The sequence below is a fragment of the Acomys minous genome, assembly GCF_964271855.1.
Source record: "Acomys minous genome assembly, chromosome: 5".
NCBI classification, from domain to species: domain Eukaryota; kingdom Metazoa; phylum Chordata; class Mammalia; order Rodentia; family Muridae; genus Acomys; species Acomys minous.
In genome coordinates, this window is record NC_140494.1 from 129373194 (window position 1) to 129392907 (window position 19714).

General features: G+C 48.3%; 1 long non-coding RNA gene across 1 annotated transcript; it reads left to right on the top strand.

Moving 5' to 3' along the window:
* The first annotated feature begins 535 nt into the window (after positions 1-535).
* Positions 536-8440, top strand: LOC311598694. Its single transcript, XR_014779629.1, has 3 exons — positions 536-700; positions 3445-3595; positions 8391-8440. It is a non-coding gene; the product is annotated as an uncharacterized lncRNA (long non-coding RNA).
* The last annotated feature ends 11274 nt before the right edge of the window (positions 8441-19714 follow it).

Here is a 19714-nt window from a genome sequence, read left to right on the forward strand (position 1 = left end):
TAGTTCACTTCTTGCCCTGCAGCCCACCAGGGGTCAGATTCTGTGTGAGAGTGTTCACAGCCTTGCAGTACAGTTCCTGCTCTAATTGGCGTATCTGTGATTAATGACAGCCTGAAAACAGTACATGAAGGAAGGACAGTGGCAGAGAGACAGACAGACAGACGAGATAAACAGTATCCTGGGTGTCAGAAATAATTGATAATTAAACATTAGCAAATGTCTGGACAGATCTGATTGTCTTTAGAGTTGTGCTGGATTTCCGTGTTTAAACCGGTAAGTATCGCTGCTGTGACTGCTGATCTTGTGTGTTTGGTGTGCATATGTGTGTCAAATACTCCACCACCTGTGCCGCGCCCACAACCCTGAGTACACACTCTTTAATGACCACACCCCATCCTTTTGCCCCTTCACACAGATAGATACGTGCATTGCAGAGGCAGAGAGGTGCGCGTGAAGCCACGGGGACACTCCCAGGGAAAGCAGACCTACAGTTGGAAGGCAGTGAGAAGAGTGAGGTGTGCTGAGGATTCACCCTGGAGCAGCTCTGACGTCCAGATGCTGAGGCCTCGCTTGTCTGTGGCAGTGGAGGAGGAGGGCCTAATGGGAGGAAGTTGTGCTGCTGGGGCTGTGCCTTGAAGAGGATGCAGGGAGACCCGCCTCTCCTCTGAGTGACTCTCTCTCACTTCCTGGCCACCATGAGGTGATCACTTCTTACCTTATTTTTGTTTTTTGTTTTTTTTTTAAAGATAGCTTCACATAGTCCAGGATGGCCTCAAACTTGCTATGTTGTCGAGGATGGCCTTGAAATTCTGCTTCTTCTGCCTCCACCTGCGGGGCGCTGGGGTTGCAGGTGTGCACCACCATGCCAGCGGGGCGCTGGGGTTGCAGGTGTGCACCACCATGCCAGCGGGGCCATGGGGTTGCGGGTGTGAACCACCATGACAGCGGGGTACTGGGGTTGCGGGTGTGCACCACCATGCCAGCGGGGCCATGGGGTTGCGGGTGTGCACCACCATGCCAGCGGGGCGCTGGGGTTGCGGGTGTGCACCACCATGCCAGCGGGGCGCTGGGGTTGCAGGTGTGCACCACCATGCCAGCGGGGCGCTGGGGTTGCGGGTGTGCACCACTATGCCAGCGGGGCGCTGGGGTTGCAGGTGTGCACCAACATGCCAGCGGGGCGCTGGGGTTGCGGGTGTGCACCACAATGCCCATTTACACAGTGCTGGAGATCAAGCTGAGGACCTCATCTGTGCTGGGCAGGCACTCTCCCACAGGGCTGTGCTCTCAGCATGCACCACATGTTCTTAACATGACGAACCATGCAGCCATGGCCTGAAGCAAGGAGAGCTAACAACCATGGCCTACAGTCTCAGAACCTAGGAGCAAAAGGAACATTTTCTTATTTTTGTTTATGTTTCATTGCTGGGGAACCTAGCATCCCTTCCCCCTTCTAAGCAAATCCTCTAGCACAGAGCTTAAGCCCCAGTCCTTTTTATTTGGGGGGGGGGGGAGTGGTTTGGTTTTGTTTGTGGTTTTTTTTCGAGACAAGGTCTCTCTGTGTATCCCTGGCTATCCTGATTCACATTGTAGACCAGGCTGGCCTCGAACTCACAGGGATCCACCTGCCTCTGCCTCCTAAGTACTAGGATTAAACGTGTGCGGCACCACACCTGGCCCTTTTTATTTTTTAAAAGTTGCTTGCATGGTGGCGCATGCCTGTAATCCCAGCACTCAGGGAGGCAGAGGCAGGTGGATCGCTGTGAGTTCAAGGCCAACCTGGTCTATAAAGTGAGTCTAGGACAATCAAGAATACAGAGAGAAACCCTATCTCAAAAAAACAAAAACAAAAACAAAAAGAAAAGTTGCTTGGCTCAACATTTTTGTTTTTTGTTTTCTCACAATGACAGGAAGTTGACTAGCTCAAGGTGAGAGAAATGCTTGTCTGGGAGACATCAAGTGCTCATGGCAGGCTTTGCAGGGTGCACAAGTGTTCACGGCAGGCTTTGAAGGGGTGCAGAGTTTCGGTCCACTTCTTGCGGCTTTGGGGGAAGTCCTATGGCAGAAGCTGGAAGGAGAAAGTGTGAGGGTGACCATCTGTCTTAGCTCGCTATTTCTCTTTCTAATCTTGGGCTTGCCTTGTAGCAATGTGGGGAGCTCCATCTCCTAAGGAGAATCTCAGCAGTCTGCATTACATGACAGCAGCCAGTTCTGCCATACTGGGATGAGGTCAGGTTTGCCCCTGACTGGCCAGGATGTTCTCCAAGATTGTGCTCAGTGAAAGCCCAAGTGCTTCCTGGAGAGAGAATTGAGATGCTCTTGCTGAGGCTGTTTTCCTCCCCTCCAGTACCCACACTCTAACCCTAGGCGACGCCTTTCCACACTGGGTGTGGTGACACACACTTGAGGATCTTGAGACCAACACGGATGAAAAAGGGAGGTGCCATCTCAAAATATTATCAAAGCGTTTTCCCCAAGTTGAAAATATTAATTCTGGATTTAAAGTAGGGACTTTCGTTGACCTGTGACTGACCGTCCAAGGCTTTTTGAGGCACTGATTCCAACAACCAGCAAGTTATTTGTAAAGTTAATGCTTCAGCAACCAGAGAGTCTATAAAAGGGGCAGGTACCCACAGAAGGAGGAGGGGAGTAGGGTGCCGGGACTCAGGACAAAGCAAGGAGCTCAGACACAATATTGACTAACAGTAGAGTCAACACTTGGAGTCTGAAACCAACAGTGAATGTTTCTTCTTTCTTTCTATCTATCTATCTATCTATCTATCTATCTATCTATAATCTATCATCTATCTATCTATCTATCTATCTATCTATCTATCATCTATCTAACTATCATCTATCTATCTATCTATCTATCTATCTATAATCTATCTAACTATCATCTATCTATCTATCTATCTATCTATCTATAATCTATCTAACTATCATCTATCTATCTATCTATCTATCTATCTATCTATCATCTATCATTTTGCGTATTGTGCCTGGTCTGTATGCCGTTCATCAGATTCCCAGGGAGCTAACTGCCGGGATCCTCTGTCTCGACCCTCCATCTCGACATCACAGAGATTTCAAGTGTGTGTCACCATGTGTGACTTCGTAGAAAAAAATTTTAGTTAGCTATTTTTGTTTGTTTGTTTGTTTACTTTGAGACAGAGTCTCACTATGGAGCCCTGCCTGTCTTGGAATTTACTGCATAGACCAGGCCGGCCTTAAACTTAGAGATCCTCCTGTCTCTGCCTCGTGAGTGCTGGCGTTGAAGGTGTGTACCGCCACACTCCGGCCCATACCTGATTTTTTTATGTGGGTTCTGAGAGTTGAATTCAGAGCTCATGTTACCAACTGAGCCTTCCTGTTTGTTTGTTTGTTTAATGCCTGGTATTGAAACCAGGCACTTCCGCATACTAAACACCTGTTTTTCCCACCCAGCTGCACCACTTTAAAATGATGTCAATGAGAGTTTTGAGCTGAAATAGTTAGTGAACATAGCATACCATGGAGACTAGCACTAGCGGTCTTCATCATCACTGACATGACCTTCATCTTCATCACCATCATCCCAGCTCTTCCAGCTTACCAGGTGTGTGAGCGGGGGTGGGGTGGGGGTGGGTTTGGGTAGGGGGAGGGGTGGGGTGCAGTGGGGGAGGGGTGGGGTGGGGCAGGGGTGGGGTAGGGGTAGGATGGGGGTGGGGTGAGGTGGGGTGAGGGAAGGGGTGTAGTAGGGGCAGGGTAGAGGGGGTGGGGGCAGGGTGGGGTGGGGGAGGAGAGGGGAGGGGGAGGGGGGACACTCTCTGGCATTTATAAAGCTTCCGCTCCTCATATTTGCCCTGAAGCAGGAGAAATAGTTATCAAGGTACAGATAGAAAGAAGGGAGGTGACACATGTATAACAGCTAGCACGATGCTTAGCAACTAGGTTCCATAAGTGGGCGTTGTTTCCTCGTGGTGTTGAGAGCTCGCCTTCCTGACGGGTAGTCAAAATAGGGATTCTGATACGTGTGCCTGGAAGGAAATCACCAAAGTCCCCTGAATGGAAACCGTCTACTGTGCTGGGATGGAGGCTCCTGCTCCATCTTTTTTTTTTAAAAAAATTGTACATGTTGGGGACTAGAGAGATGGCTTAGCAGTTAAGAATGCATGCTGCTCTTCCAGAGGACCTGAGCTAGGTTCTGAGGACCCACACCAGGCAGCTGTGAGCCGTCTGTAACTCTAGCTACAGGAGATCTGACACCTTCTTCTGGCCTCGACAAGCACATGGTACACACACACAGATACACACACACACACACACACAGATACACACACACACACACACACACACACACATGTTGCTGCATGCCTGAAATCCCAGAACCTGGGAGGTGGATGAGAGAGAGGTGGAGTTCAGAGTCAGCCTCAGGTACATAGTGAGTTCAGTGGTAGCCTGGACAACAAGAAAAAAAAAAAGTTGTTCACGTTTGTAGGAGTGTTTCAAGATATATTCTCACTATTAATGGTTTCTTTTAAGATATATTTGTTTTTATTTCATGTGCATGCGTGTTTGGCCTGCATATATGTACGTGTGTCATATTTATGTGGTGCCTACAGAGGCCAGAAGAGGAAATCCGATCCCCAGGAGCAGGAGTTACAGATGGCTGTGAGCCACCGTGTGGGTGCTGGGAGACAAAACCAGAGTCCTCAGCAAGAGAAGCCAGTGAGTGCTCTTATCCACTGCGCGATCTCTCCAGCCCCACTATATTCTATATTCTATATTTATGTGCACGAGTGTGGGGGGGGAGTGCCATGTGTGTGGGTGCCAACAGAGCCCCTAGAGCTGGGGTTACAGATGGTTGTAAGCCCCCCAATATGGGGGCGGTGCTGGGAACAGCACTCAGGTCCCCAGCAAGAGCGGTAAGCACTCTTAGCTGCGGAGCCGTCTCTCCAGCCGCTTCCTGCTAGTTGGAAGTATATTGTTATGGGTTGCCTGCCGTGGAAGTCGGCATAGAAATTATTCTTTCTCTGCATTCAGCTGTTCCCTGGCGCCTGTTAGCCGTTTCTTCATCTAGCATGCCTGGCTGTCCATCAGCCAGTGTCTGTCCACCCCTCCCTCTCCCTGCACCTCCCCAGTCTCTGTAACCCACCCATCCTGCACCTCCCCAGTCTCTGTAACCCACTGTTCTGCTGCTTTGGGGGGAGTTGGGAGGAGAGGTCTGACAGACTCACCTCCAGTTCACTATGTAGTAAGGCTAGCTACAAACTCCTGATTTAAAAAAAAAAGTATTAACTTTTAAATGTTTATGGGTGCTTTGCCTGCCTGTGTAGCTGCACCCCGTGCATGCCTGGTCTTGTGGAGGCCGGAAGAGAGCATCAGATCCCCTGGAACCAGAGTCACAGATAGTTGTGAGCCACCATGTGGATGCTGAAAATTGAACACAGGCCCTGTGGAAGAACGGCCAGCGCTCTCAGCCACTAAGCCACCACCTCCTGCTTCTTCTACCTCTCAGTCCTGTGGGATCAAACCCACGCATACTCCACCAACTGAGTCCTGACCGCAGCCCATTCAAGGCATTGTAGATTTCAGTAGGACATTTATTCTCTATTTTCTGTGTGATTTGGCCCGACGTCTTTCCAATGGCCCAAGCTTATTCTTGAACATATTTAGGGCTTTGTCACTGAAGAAACCAGAGGGAACTGAAGACTCGAGGGCGCAGATAGTGTCACCGACTTAGCAGATAAAAATAGAGGTGTCGTATATGGTAACACAGTGCCGCCCTTTATCTCTGTAATCCTGGGATGCTGGGACAGAAGGATGGCAAGTTAAGGAGCAGCCCTGGGCGCCAAGTGAATTCCCCAGCCAGCTAGGACACGGTAATGAGACTGTACTAACAAAAAGAAACAGCAAACAAAACGAAAACAAACCCCCAAGCTAGAGTGCGCTATGTTCCGTGGGTTTGTGGGATGTCACAGAATACAAGTTTAAGAGAGAGGGAGAGAGGACATACAAGCGTGGGTTAGAGTCTCAGGCTGGGAGGCCCCACAGAGGCTCCTCTCCCATACGTCACGTCAGGAGGGAACGGAAGCAAAATGAATCCTGGAGGCCAGGCTCCAGCAAGACCACATGGTTATCTTTCCTCCTCCTCCTCTCCTGCCTCCTCCTCTCCTCCCTCCTCCTTTCTTCTTCCTCCTCCCCTTCCTCCTCTTTTTCCCATGTTCTGTGTATATGCATGGGGTTTTTGTTTGTTTGTTTTTTGGTTTTTCGAGACAGGGTTTCTCTGTGTAGCCTTGACTGTCCTGGACTCGCTTTGTAGACCAGGCTGGCCTCAAACTCACAGAGATCTGTTAGCCTCTGCCTCCTGAGTGCTGGGATTAAAGGCCTGCGTCACCACTGCCCGGCTACATGTATGTTTTTGAATGTGTGTGTGGATGCTTGTGTGCGCCCCAGCAAATGGCGGCCCAAAATTGTCAGGAATTATCCTTGATCTCTCTTACACCTTATTCACTCAGCCAGGATCTTCCTATCCAGTTCAGAGCTCACTGATATAGCTAGTCTCTAGCCAGCTTGCCTGGGAGTACTCCCTGTGTCCACCTTCAAGGCTGGGGTCAGGGCCGGAAACGGGGTGGGCAGGGCCACAGAGTGGGGTGGGAGAGGGGAACTGAGGTGGATTGGATGGGCAGGGGTGGGGGAACGGGGAGTCGGGGATGGGGGAAGGCGTGGAGGGACAGGGAGGGAGGGGCAGAAGGGGAACTGGGACATCGATGATGACAGGATGTGAGGGGAGGGGCAGGACGCAGGACAGGACACAGTGACGTACCATGGCCACCCAGCACATATAAGGGTTCTGGGGATTCAAACTGCGGTCCTCACACTTGGGTGGCACGTGTGCTTTAGCCACAGAGCTACGTCCCAGCCTGCCTCAGGTGTCCTGTTTGTTCCCATCATTACTTCCTACAGCCATTGGGAGAGCGCTCATGTGATCCTCTGCCCCAACACCTGTTACCCTTTCCTTAGCACTATGTTTCTCCCCCTCAAAGACCGTAAGCGCTGCAGGCTATCCTCAGGCCAAGAGTGACTTCATGAGAACTTGGTCAAGCCTGGCTTCTTGAGGTTCATTTTATTCATCCCAGTGTTAGGGAGTGGCCTGGTCATTTTTTTTTGTCAGCTTGACACAAGCTAGCGAAAAGGAAGCCTCCACTGAGAAAAATGCCTCCCCGAGACTGGGCTGTAGGCAAATAAATCTGTAGGGCATTTTCTTGATTAATGATTGACATGGGGCAGCCTCGGCCCACTGTGGGCGGTGCCACAACCAGACATGGTCCTGGGTTGTATCCAAGCCAGCAAGTACTGTTCCTTCACTGCCCCTGCTTCAGTTCCTGCCTCCAGCTTCCTGCCTTGTCGTCCTGACTTCCTCAGTGATGGGCTGTGACCTGAGAGCTGTAATACAGAAATGAACCCTTTGCTCCCTGAGGTGCCTGTGGCCAGTGTTTTAGCACGGCAATAGGAAGCAAGCTAGGGCCGCGCGGTGGTGGCGCTCGCCTTTAACCCTAGCACCCGGGAGGCAGAAGCAGGCGGATCTCTGTGAGTTGAGGCCAGGCTGATCTACAAAGTGAGTCCAGGACAGCCAAAGCTACACAGAGAAACCCTGACTCGAAAAAACAAAAGGAAAAAGAAAAGAAAAGAAAAAGAAAGCTAGGACAGGGAGTTCGGTGCTTCTCATGCCAAACTGCATCACATTCCTACTCACTTTTCTTCTGAGATGAAAACACAGATATCAGAACAAATATCACCTTAATGATTTAACGAACACCTAGGCTGACATATTTATACCCACCATCCCTTTCAGTAAGATGAGGCACTGACCCCCCATCTTGCCCCACCCTCACCCCCAGAAAGATCAAGGTTCACATTCTCCACGATACCTCATCAGCCATCCCACCCCAGAACACTTTCTTTTGAAGACTAGATTTGACATAAGGCTGCTGATATGTGTGTACACCTGTGTTTATCACCCACCTGAATTTTAACTGGCTGAACCCACATGGTGCTAGCCTCGTGGAAGGCTTTCAGATCCGGGGTGGCTGAACCCACATGGTGCTAGCCTCGTGGAAGGCTTTCAGATCCGGGGAGCCCAGCTAGAACAGGAGAGAAGCTTGGACATCTGCCCTGATTTCAGGGCACACTGCTCCCCCCCCATCCCCCCTGCTCCCCTCCCATCCCCCACCCTCCCACTCTACCTATCCCCTCCCAACCCCCACCTCTGCCCCCCATTCTCTATCCCCAGGACACCTTAATCTCAGCCCTTTCTGCTCTGAGCTCTACTACTGAGAAGTTAGGCCTTCTGGCCTCGCACACCACCTGAGCGTGACCGACTGCTCATCCCTGTTTTCCCCGCCTTCCAGCAAGCCCAGCTGTGCACAAGCCATGGTGTGGAGAGCAGGGGGCCAGTGGCCTCCCCAAGCCCTTGACGTCTCTTACTTCCTCTCCTATGGAGGACTTTTTGCTACTGTCATTCCTCACCCACATGTTCTGGCAAGGAACTCTAAGGAATCCAAGAATTATCAGTTCCACCTGGCCTTCCAGGTTGTTCTAAGGTATTTTTGTCGCGGTAGGACAACATAACATGTTTCATATTGATTTTTTTTAGCTTGATATATATATATAGAGAGAGAGGGAGAGGGAGTGAGAGTGAGTGAGTGTACAGCTATGTAGCCCAGGCTGACCTTGAACTTGTCCCTCCTGCCTCTGCAAGAGGCAAATGTGTGTGGGTGATTTTCTGATGAGTGAGTGAGGTGGGAGGGCCTAGCCCGCTATGGGCATGCCACCCCTGGTCAGCCTCTTTTTATACAATCCCCAGGTTACATAAGAAAGTAGGCTGAAGCCAGGCATGGTGGCGCACGCCTTTAAACCCCAGCACTCAGGGAAGCAGAGGCAGACTGATCTCTGTTAGTTCAAGGCCAGCCTGGTGTACAGAGTGAGTCCAGGACAGCCAAGGCTACACAGAGAAACCCTGTCTTGAACAAAACAAAAGCAAAACAAAACAAAAACCCAACCTTTCTTTGGGGCTGGAGAGATGGCTCAGAGGTTAAGAGCACTGTCTGCTCTTCCAGAGGTCCTGAGTTCAATTCCCAGCAACCACATGGTGGCTCACAACCATCTGTAATGTGATCTGGTGCCCTCTTCTGTCATGTAGGTGTACATACAGGTAGAGCACTGTATACATAATAATCTTTTAAGAGGAAGAAGAAGAAAGCAGGCTGAGCATGCCCGTGAGCATCACTCCTCCGTGGCCTCTGCTTCAGCCCCTGCCTCCAGGTCCGTGACCTATCTTCCCTGCATGATGACTTCAAAGTCTAAGATGAAAAAAATCCTTTCCTCTTTGTAACCCAAGCTGGTCCAGAACTTGGAATCCACCTGCTTCAGCCTCCCAAGTGCTGGGGGATTACAAGACTGTGTCCCCACATCCAAATCACGCAGTTATTTTCAGAGACACTTGACTATGTTTTTTGTTCGTTTAATTTATTTATTTTTTAATCTTATATGTATGGTTGTTTTGCCTGCATATGTATCTGTGCACCACATGTGTGTCTGGTACCCATGGTGGCCAAAAGAGGGCTTCAGAGACTTACAGATGGTTGTTAGCCACCATGTGGGTGCTGGGAATCAAATGCGGGTCCTCCACAAAGTAGCCAATGCTTGTAACTGCTGGGCCAGCCTCCATCCCTGGTGGCTTTTTGTTTATTTGGTTGGTTTGGTTTGTCCTTTTGTTTTTTAAAGAGAGGGTCTCATGTAGCCTAGGCTACCTTCACCTCCTGAGTTCTGAAGATTACGGACGTAGGCACTTGCCTCATTTCTGTGATGCAGGATTGAGCCCAGAGCTTCATGCGTGCCAGAAAAGCACTTTACCAAACTGAGCTATATGCACATTTTGCAGACTGTCTAATTTCACAAAAGAAAGTCAGTAGACTCTACCTTCTTGGGGACTCTTAGAAAGTCAGATTTCTTTGCTGGTTTGGAGGAAGATGATCAAGGCTCATGTAATAAACATGACTTATCTTTGCTGCTGCTGCAGCAGAGGGTCTGGGTGCAGTTGGGTTAACTAATCCCACAGGATATGGAGACCTGCCTCTCTCTCCCCCAGAACTCAGCATGGAAGACACTGAGGGCATGGCAGTCGGTTCCCACGTCTCCTGTCCCAGGCTCCCTCAGCGGTTGGCTGGAAGGTGAGCTAAGAGAGATGGCCTGTGTGCTGGGCCCTCTGGGCCTGCCAGGCTCCTTTTAAATAATCTGCTTTTGCTGTTTTCCTTTGCTGTTTTATGATGAAAGTATTTCATATTCCTTTATTAATATTTGGAAAGCGCAATGAACATTAAAAGAAGCCAAGAAAATTCCTCTGCGGTCTTACTGTCCACTCTAAACATATTTCCTTCAGAGTGGGTTTGTTCTTTGCATAGATTAGAGGAAAGAGAAAGGAGGGAAGAGAAAGGAGATTTTAGCATAATTGGATACACTTCCCAGAAGCACAGTCTTCAAGGCATCGGGGTTAATGTGATTTTAAAATACTAAGATGAGTCATCTTAGAATTGAGCAATTTCACGATTTTGGTTAAAAACAAAGTTGACTCTCCTTTGTCCTGTCATTAGGAATCATCACCTCCTCTAACAGTTGCCTTTTTTTTCGTGGTCCATGCCCAGGGAGAAGGAGAGTAAAGCACAAATCAAGATGCATACATAGAGGGGATGCTCAAGAGGTGGCTCAGCAAGGAAAGATGCTGCCTGCCACGCCTGAGGACCCAAGTTCATCCGCAGGACCCACGTGGGAAAGGAGGGAACCGGCTCCTGAAAATGCCCCCTGTCTTCCACATGCGCACTGCTGCACACAGACAAATCCCCACCCCAACACACATGTGCGCACTCTGTCTCTCTGTCTCTGTCTGTCTTCTCTCGCTCTTTCACACACACACACACACACACACACACACACACACACACACACAAATGTGCTAAGATAAATAGTAATGTTTTTAAAATTAAAAAGTTATGGGGCTGGAGAGATGCCGCAGAGGTTAAGAGCACTGGCTGTTCTTCCAGAGGACCGGGGTTCAATTCCCGGCACCCACACCGCAGCTCACAACTGTCTGTAACTCCAGCTTAAAAAAAAAAAAAACAAAGTTATATAAAGATGTGAACGTGGTGAGAACCTGTTTGTGAGGCTGAAGCTTCTGAGGGGGAATGTTCCAGGACAGCCTTGGCCATATAACAAGATTCTGTCTCAACACAAAGAAATCCACTAAAAATATATGTAAGGCACGTGCAAGTATAACTCCAATACTTAGACAAATTATTAAGTTGGGAGTTGTGGTTTATGATTCTTATCCCAGCATGTGCAAGGCTAAGACAGGAAAATCATAAGCCTAAGGCCAGACTGAGCGACACAGCAAGACCCTGTTGTTGTTGTTTCCTTTAATGGCTTATTAAACTTGTGTTTCTTAGTCAAATAGAAAACTACTTCTTATTAAAGCTAAAAGGAAGTTTAAAAAACATACACACAACAGGCTTAATCATTTAAATTTCCTAGTAAATTCTCTTCTGTAATGCAGCTGGTAGAGTGTGTTGCTGGTAGCTCACACTCACTGTGTGAATTCAGAGTTTTTGTTTTCTTTCTTTCTTTCTTTCTTTTCTTTTTTTCTTTTTCTGAGACAGGGTTTCTCTATGTAGCCTTGGCTGTCCTGGGGTCACTTTGTAGACCAGACTGGCCAGTGATCCACCTGCCTCTGCCTCCCGAGTGCTGGGATTAAAGGTGTGCGCCACCAGGCCTGGCATGGATTCAGAGTTTTTACAACTATGTATTTAGTAATGACTTTTCTCAAAGATTAATGATGGGTGAGACCGACGCCAGGACTATCAACCGAGGAGCATTTTAAATTGCTTATCTCTACTGAGCAAAGATAGGGTCAAGCTTTGTTTTGCTGCAGCCACAGAGAAAAGACGGGACACAGCTCTTTTTCTCAGTGCATTTGAGGGAAAAAAATACTCTGGGGAATCATGTATAGTCACAGCCTTCCAACCCTTGGGCTTTTAGTAAGTATTTCCTAAAACCTATAAGGCCCCATCCATCTCCCTAACAAATCCTACCCCATAACCTCCCACCTTTCTTTTATATGGGTGTGTACGTATGGAGTATGCACGTGTGTGTGCAGATACAAGTGTGTACACATGGGAGCCAGAGGGAGATGTCATGTGTCTTGCCCTGCCACTCTCTGCCTTGTTTCTTTGAGGCAGAGTCTCTCACTGAGCCTGGAGCTAGGGTGGCATCCGGAAAGCTCCAAGGATCTTTTTGTCTTCATCTCCACAGCACGGGAGTTACAGGGAGGAAATGCAACCATGCCCAGCTTTTTATTTGAGTCCTGGGACCTGAAACTTGGGTCCTCTTGCTTGTATAGAAAGTGTTCTTACCCACTGAGCCAGCTCTTCAGCCCCAATTTTTATTTTTTAACCTTTCTAACCAATCTTTATAGCTGACCAGCTCAAAGGCATCATACTAAGCAGCTTTCCATGTGCTTTCAAAAACCTAAACTGCATGACCCCCTACTTGGCCTTTGTGTCACACGGCCTGTGCAGCAATCTATTGGGCTTGATAGCAGTATTTTTAAATATTGAAACTAGTCAGCAAAATGCCTGCCACACAAGCACGAGGACCTGAGTTCGGATCCCCAGCTCCCACATAAGTACTGGGCCCAGCAGCACATGTCTGAAACCCCAGTGCTGAGGAGGCCGAGACTCAGCAGCTCCCTGGAAGCTCATTGGGCAGCTAGCACTAGCCAAATTACTGAGCTCCAGATCTAATGAGGGACTTGTCTCTCAAGAACCAAGATGCATGGGCTGTGCATGTGGTTCAGTTGATAGAGTGCTTGCCTAACGTCCACAGAGCCCTGGGCTCGAGTCCCAGGAACACACAGAACCAGACACGGCAGTGCACACTTACGGTCCCAGCACTTGGGAGGAAGAGGCCAGAATATCAGAAGTTCAAGGTCATCCTAAGCTAGAGAGTGGGTTTGAGGCCAGCCCGCTCTTCATGAGACCCTGTCTCTGAGTAAATGAAAGCTTGAAAAATTAGGGAAACGTTCCTAACCTAACGTACTGCCTTGTCCCATCCCTTCAACCTGGCCACACACAGTTCTGTGAGTTTGTTACATTTTTCAGAGTTTTGTCATGAAAACATAAACACCATCCTATTGATGGTTCAACTCTGGCTCTGCCCACCCTGTGTCGGTGATTAAACCCACGTCTCTGCGTGTGCCAGGTAAGCGGTCTGAGCCCCACCCCAGGCTCCACCTCCTTTTGTGTAAGGTAGATCTGCACACCACTCCTGTTTGACCTTATCAGTACATCTTGGGACTCTCTCCACATTGGAAATCATTCTGCTTTTAAAGCTTTTTAAAATTTAAAGCACTCTATTAAATGCTGCCTCCTAATGTTCTTGGCCAGTTTTGCTTGTGATGGACATTTGGGGTGTCGGCCATCGATGGCAATACCAGTGAGGCTCTGTACATATGCCAGTTTGCATTGTGGTGTGTATCCTTGGAGAAACTCCAAAAAGCACAGATTGATGGCTCAGAGACTGCGTCCCCTCCTAGCACTGAGAGGGAGGCCGTGTTAGCCAGACTTCCTTCACCGTGACAAAACACTTCACAGAAACAGCGTGAAAGGGAAAAATTTTTTTCTCTTGGCTCATGGTGTTTTGCCCTGCATCCTGGTTTTCACCACATGCCTAGAGAGCCTCATCACCTGCGATCAAGCCTCCCACATGTGAGCTCATGGGGGACATTTTAAATTCCAAACAGAGCATGCTACCCCTGACCTCCAAAGGCTGACGGCTGTCTGACAGCACCAAACACGTCCAGTCCATTCCAAGAGTTCCCAGCATCACTGGGAAGTTCACGTCCAAGGTCTCCCTGACACCTAAGATGAGCTCACAGCTGTGAGTACCCATCAAAAACAGAAAGCAAGTTATGTCTTGTCAACATACAATGGTGCAGAGTACACATACCCTTTAAAAAAAATTTTCAGGCCAGAGAACAGATACCTGCTGCCAGGCACAGTGGTACACGCTTGTAATCCCAGCACTCCGGAGGCAGAGGCAGATGGATCGTTGTGAGTTCCAGGCCAGCCTAGTCTACAAAGAGAGTCCAGGACATCCAAGGCTACACAGAGAAACCCTGTCTTGGAAAAATCAAAACAAAACAAAACAAAAAAAGATAGCTGCTGCAGAGGCTGATGACCTGAGTTTGATCTCGGGGCCCCACATGATGGAGAGAACCAACTCCCAAAATATGTCCTCTGCCCTCCTCTCCTGTGCTACAGCAGTGTAACACATACCAACAACATATACACACAAATATGTCCTCTGCCCTCCTCCTGTGCCACGACAGTGTAACATACACCAACACATACACACATAAATGTAAACAACAGGCAATAAAAGCTTAAAAATGTATTCCATTTTTGAGAGAAGCTCTTCATTCTGTTCTTAAAGCTTATTAGCATTGTGTTTTGTTTACAGTTTACTTATTATCCCGTGTGTGTGTATGTGTGTGTGTGTGTGTGTGTGTGTGTGTGAGAGAGAGAGAGAGAGAGAGAGAGAGAGAGAGAGAGAGAGAGAGAGAGAGAGAGAGAGAGAGAGATGCGGGGCCATGTGTGCACCACTGCGTGTGCATGGAGGTCTGTCCTAGTTTGCTCTTGCTGTGATAAGCGCCATGACCAAAGCAGCTTGGGGAGCAAAGGGTTTATTTGACTGACACTTCCATGTCACAGTCCATCATGGAGGGAAGCTGGAGCGGGAAGTGAGGCAGAAATCTTGTGGAGGGATGCTGCTTACTGGCTTGCTCTCTCTCAGACTCCCTACAAGCCGGCCTGGGAATGGCACTGCCACATCAAGTGGCAGTTACGAAAACCCCACAGAATGCCTGTGGGTCCTTAGTCTCAAACACCTCATCAGTACCTTTTAGTTACCGGTACACATTACCTTTTTTTGTTTGTTTTTTTGAGACAGAGTTTCTCTGTGTAGCCTTGACCAGGCTGGCCTTGAACTCACAGAGATCCTCCTGCCTCTGCCTCCCAAGTGTTTGGATTAAAGGTGTGTGCTACCACCGCCCGGCCCTCTTTCTTTCTTTTCTTTCTTTCTTTCTCTCTCTCTCTTTCTTTCTTTCTTTCTTTCTTTCTTTCTTTCTTTCTTTCTTTCTTTCTTTTCTCCATGCAGTTATATTTTCAAAGATGTACTTTTAATTGTCTATATATGGGTTCATGTATGGGTGTAGTACCCTCAGTATCCAGAAGAGGGAGCCAGGATGTCTGGAGCTAGAGTTCCAGGTAGTTGTGAGCCACCTAATGTGCAGGGAACTGAACTTGGGTCCTTGGCAAGAGCAGCAAGTGCCCCTAACCACTGAGCCCTCTCTCCAGCCCCAAGACATGCTTTTGAAATTTTTATTGGAAGCCAGGCTGTGGTGGCACATGGCTTTAATCCCAGCACTCAGGAGGCAGAGGTAGGTGGATCTCTGAATTTGAACCCAGCCTGGTTTACAGAGTGAGTTCCAGGACAACCAGGACTACAAGAGCAACCCTGTCTGGAAAAACTAAATAACAACAATGATAACAGTTTAAAGCAAGAAGGGTTTGCTTTGGCTCACTGTGTTCATGATGGCCAGGAGGTCCTGGCAGCAGGAGCACAAGGCGGCGTTCACATTGCCTCGGCACGGAAGGCAGCGCCCTCCCGCAGTGACCCACTTCCTCCAGTGAGGCTCCACAACCTTACACAGAGCCACCAGCTGGCCACCAAACGCCCAAACACTTGCGCCCATGGGGGACACTTCACATTCAAACCAACCAGCTGCTTTTAGAATCACGTGGTTGGTCAAAACTGTAGCTCAGTTGTTCCCCTTTCGTGAAACAGTCCTCTTGTGAGAAACGGCCAATAGCTTTGTGCTGTTTGACTTTATTTGGGGATTGCCTTCCGCATGGTAAAAGAGGCTGTCTCCTGGCTGGTGGCAGGCTTGGCCTACTGCATTTATACAGACAGCAGACAAGAAGGCCTCTTACTGGTCTTTCCCGAACAGCCTCAGGACAGGCAGGCAGACAACAAAGGGACACTCGTTTATCTGCCTGCCTAGCCAAGGTCCACCTGTGCTGCCATTTTGTTACCAGCCCAGAGCATTATTTCAGTTGGTTAATTTGGAGTGACACTTAGCTTACTGCTTCAGCAGGGTTAGTGGGTTGTGTGTGGGTGCCATGAATGGGGGTGTGAGAGAAAGGGATGTGTGCTTTCAGAAATGTCAAGTTGAGACAAAGGAAAACCTTAGGTATACAGAAGGTTGTGAGCACTGAGCATCTGCCATGGCAGCTCCCACTGAAAGCCTGGCAGGCACAGTTACTATTTCATCACCCTCTGTAGTTAGGTTCACACTGTGGTGCTTGGCATTGAACGCAGGACCCCAAGCATGCCAGGCAGGTGCTTTACCCCATTTAAAACAGATCCAAATTCTAAAGACACAATCTTTTAACATTTAACCCCAGCACTCGGGAGGCAGAGGCAGGTGAATCTCTTGAGTTCAAGGCCAGCCTGGTCTATAAAGCAAGTTCCAGGACAGACAGGACTACACAGAAAAACCCTGTCTCAGAAATGTGTGTGTGTGTGTGTGTGTGTGTGTGTGTGTGTGTGTGTGTGAGAATTAAAAAAGGCAACCACTTAAATAAATCAAAAGATGATGACCATCTGGAGCCAGAAAGCAGAGCAGCAAAGTCATGTCAGTCAATAGTCCCAAAGGAGCTCAGTTTTGTGCAGCATGCAATAAGGCATTATGGATAGTGCTGACCTTGAAGTCTTCAAGCAGAGACTGCCTGACATTCTGCATGTTTAAGAAGGTGGTGACATAGTTTCAGGAGCATTTTCCCTTTAAGAAAAATAAAGTTTTTGGTGTTTTAAGAAAGACAAGGTTCTCATAGGGGAGAGGAGTAAGGCAAAAATGGGAGGAAGGGAGGAATGGGATGATACAAGGGATGGGATAACCATGGAGATGTAATATGAATAAATCAATAAAATTAAAAAAATTAATGACTATAAATTTTGTATCAAAGACATTATAATAAAAGTTGTTCTCTTGTTCTGTGAAAAAAAAAAAAAGAAAGACAAGGTTCTAAGCTGGGCAGTGGTGGCACACGCCTGTAATCCCAGCACTTGGGAGGTAGAGACAAGCAGATTTCCTTGAGTTCAAGGCCAGCCTGGCCTATGAAGCAAGTCCAGGACAGATACACAGACACAGAGAAACCCTCTCTCAAAAAACCAAAACCAAAAACCAAAAAACAGGCCAGGCATGGTGGTACACATCTTTAATCCCAATACTTGGGAGGCAGAGGCAGGCGGATCGCTGTGAGTTTGAGGCCAGCCTGGTCTACAAAGCGAGTCCTGGACAGCCAAGGCTACACAGAGAGACTGTGTCTTGAAAAACAAAAACAAAAACAAAAACAAACAAAAAACAAAGTGAAAAAGAAAAAACAAAAACAACTAAGGTTCATTTGGTGATTTTGTTATTTTTCTTTTTAAAATGGCTCCAGGGTTGGGGGTTTAGCTTAGTTGATGTTCCTGAAGCGCTAGGTTTGATCCCCACTGTACTGGAGCATGGTGGTGCGCAGCTGTAACCTCAGCACTGTACTGGAGTGTGGTGGTGCGCAGCTGTAACCACAGCACTGTACTGGAGCATGGTGGTGCGCACCTGTAACCGCAGCTCTGAAGGCAGGAGGGTAACAAACCCAGGGCCAGCCTGGGATACAATGAGATCCAGTCTTAAATCCACCCAGCCGTCAGGTTCCGGTGGGTAAAGGCGTTTGCTGCCAGTCGGCCAATCTAAGTCGGATCTCCAGCACCCACATGGTGGAAGGCTCCAACCTGCAAGCTGTCTTCTGACCACCACACTGGAATGTTGTCGCCCCCCCCCCCACACCCACACAAAAACAAATGAAAAGAAAATCTTAGCCGGGTGGGTGGTGGCGGCAGCCACGGAGGCAGCAGCGCATGCCTTTAATCCTAGCACATAGGCAGACACAGGTGGATCTCTATGAGGTCGAGGACAGCCTGGTTTACAGAGTGAGTTCCAAAACAGCTAAGACTACACAGAACAGCCCTTCGGGGGAGGGGCATGGTAAAGAATCTCAACAATTCAGGAAGAAAGCAAAACTCGGGGGACCGGAGATGGCTTAGCAGTTAAGAGCACTCGTTCCTCGAGAGGACCTGTACTCAGGTCTCAGCCATCAGCCACACACATGGTTGTAACTCGGGCTCCAGGTTCCAACCTCTGCAAACAACAGGCATGCGCTGGGTGTGTATTTATTCATACATGCAGGCAAAACACTCATAAAATGAAGCCTAAATTTTTTTTCTTTAAAAAAAAAGGGGGGGGGGCGTTGGAGACATGGCTTAGGGTTAAGAGCACTGTCTGCTCTTCCAGAGGTCCTGAGTTCAATACCCAGCAACCACACGGTGGCTCACAACCATCTATAATGTGATCCGATGCCCTCTTCTGGCCCGCAGGTGTACATGCAGGCAGAGCATTGTGTACAACATAAATAAATAAACCTTTAAGGAAAAAAAAAAACTGACAGTGAAGTTGAAAAAGAAAAGCCAGATGAATACACACACACAGAGCGGCTAGAGAGATAGCCCAGCAGTTAAAAGCACCTGCTGCTCTTCCAGAGGGAGCTGGTTCAGTTCCCGGCTCCCATGTCAGGCGGCTCACAACTGCCTGTGGCACTGGCTCCAGGGGATCTAGCGCCCTCTTCTGGCCCCCACAGGCACCCATACATACAAATAAAATTTCTACACAGAATGGATCCAAGAGACTTAGCCATTTGCAAAGCTTACCTCTGTATTAGGAGATGGAGTTGTTGTTATTTTACTATTATTGTTTTATTTGCTCCTTCTAGAGAGGGTTGGGTGTGTAGGGTCGGTGGTGGAATACTTGACTCTCATCTGGAATACTGTGCAATTGATCCCCAGCGTCAGAAGTTAAAGAGGATGATACCAATAGTGACCATGGTAACAATATCAAAGAAACATCTGGAGGAAAGGTAGGATTTGAATTAAAACTGGAAGAAAAAAAAGAATATATTGCTTTAAATCAGAAAGCAATAACTGGGATGGCAAAATGGCCCAGTGGCTAAGGGAGCCGTGTCCTCAAGCCTGTCGCCCTGAGTTTCACTCCTAGGAGGTGGAAGGAGAGAGCTGACCAACTCAAGTGAGTCCCCGCCTTCCACACACATGCTGTGGCACGTGGATGCCCACACTCACTCATGCACACTCAGATGTGCACAAATGCACACACATGTTTCAACATATGCATACATTTCTATACATTTCTTTAAACAATTACCACATACTACATTGCCCTGCTGAAACTCTTTTCAACACCACACTTTCAAATCACCATCCAAATATTTAGGGGAAAAACTGTGTAAAGCTGAGTTAAATTCTCTCTCCAGACATAATTCTTATCTTCTATAGTTTTCTGAGGGGCTGGTGGTCCATCCTCATCCATCCCAAGCATGCACTTCTCTGTTCAGCTGCACCCTAAAGTTGACATGTATAATGTTCATATTTCAAGAAAAGGCCTTGTGTGGCTCAGGCTGGCCTTGAACTTGCTGCGTGTCTGGGGATGAGCTTGAACTTGTGATCTTCCTGT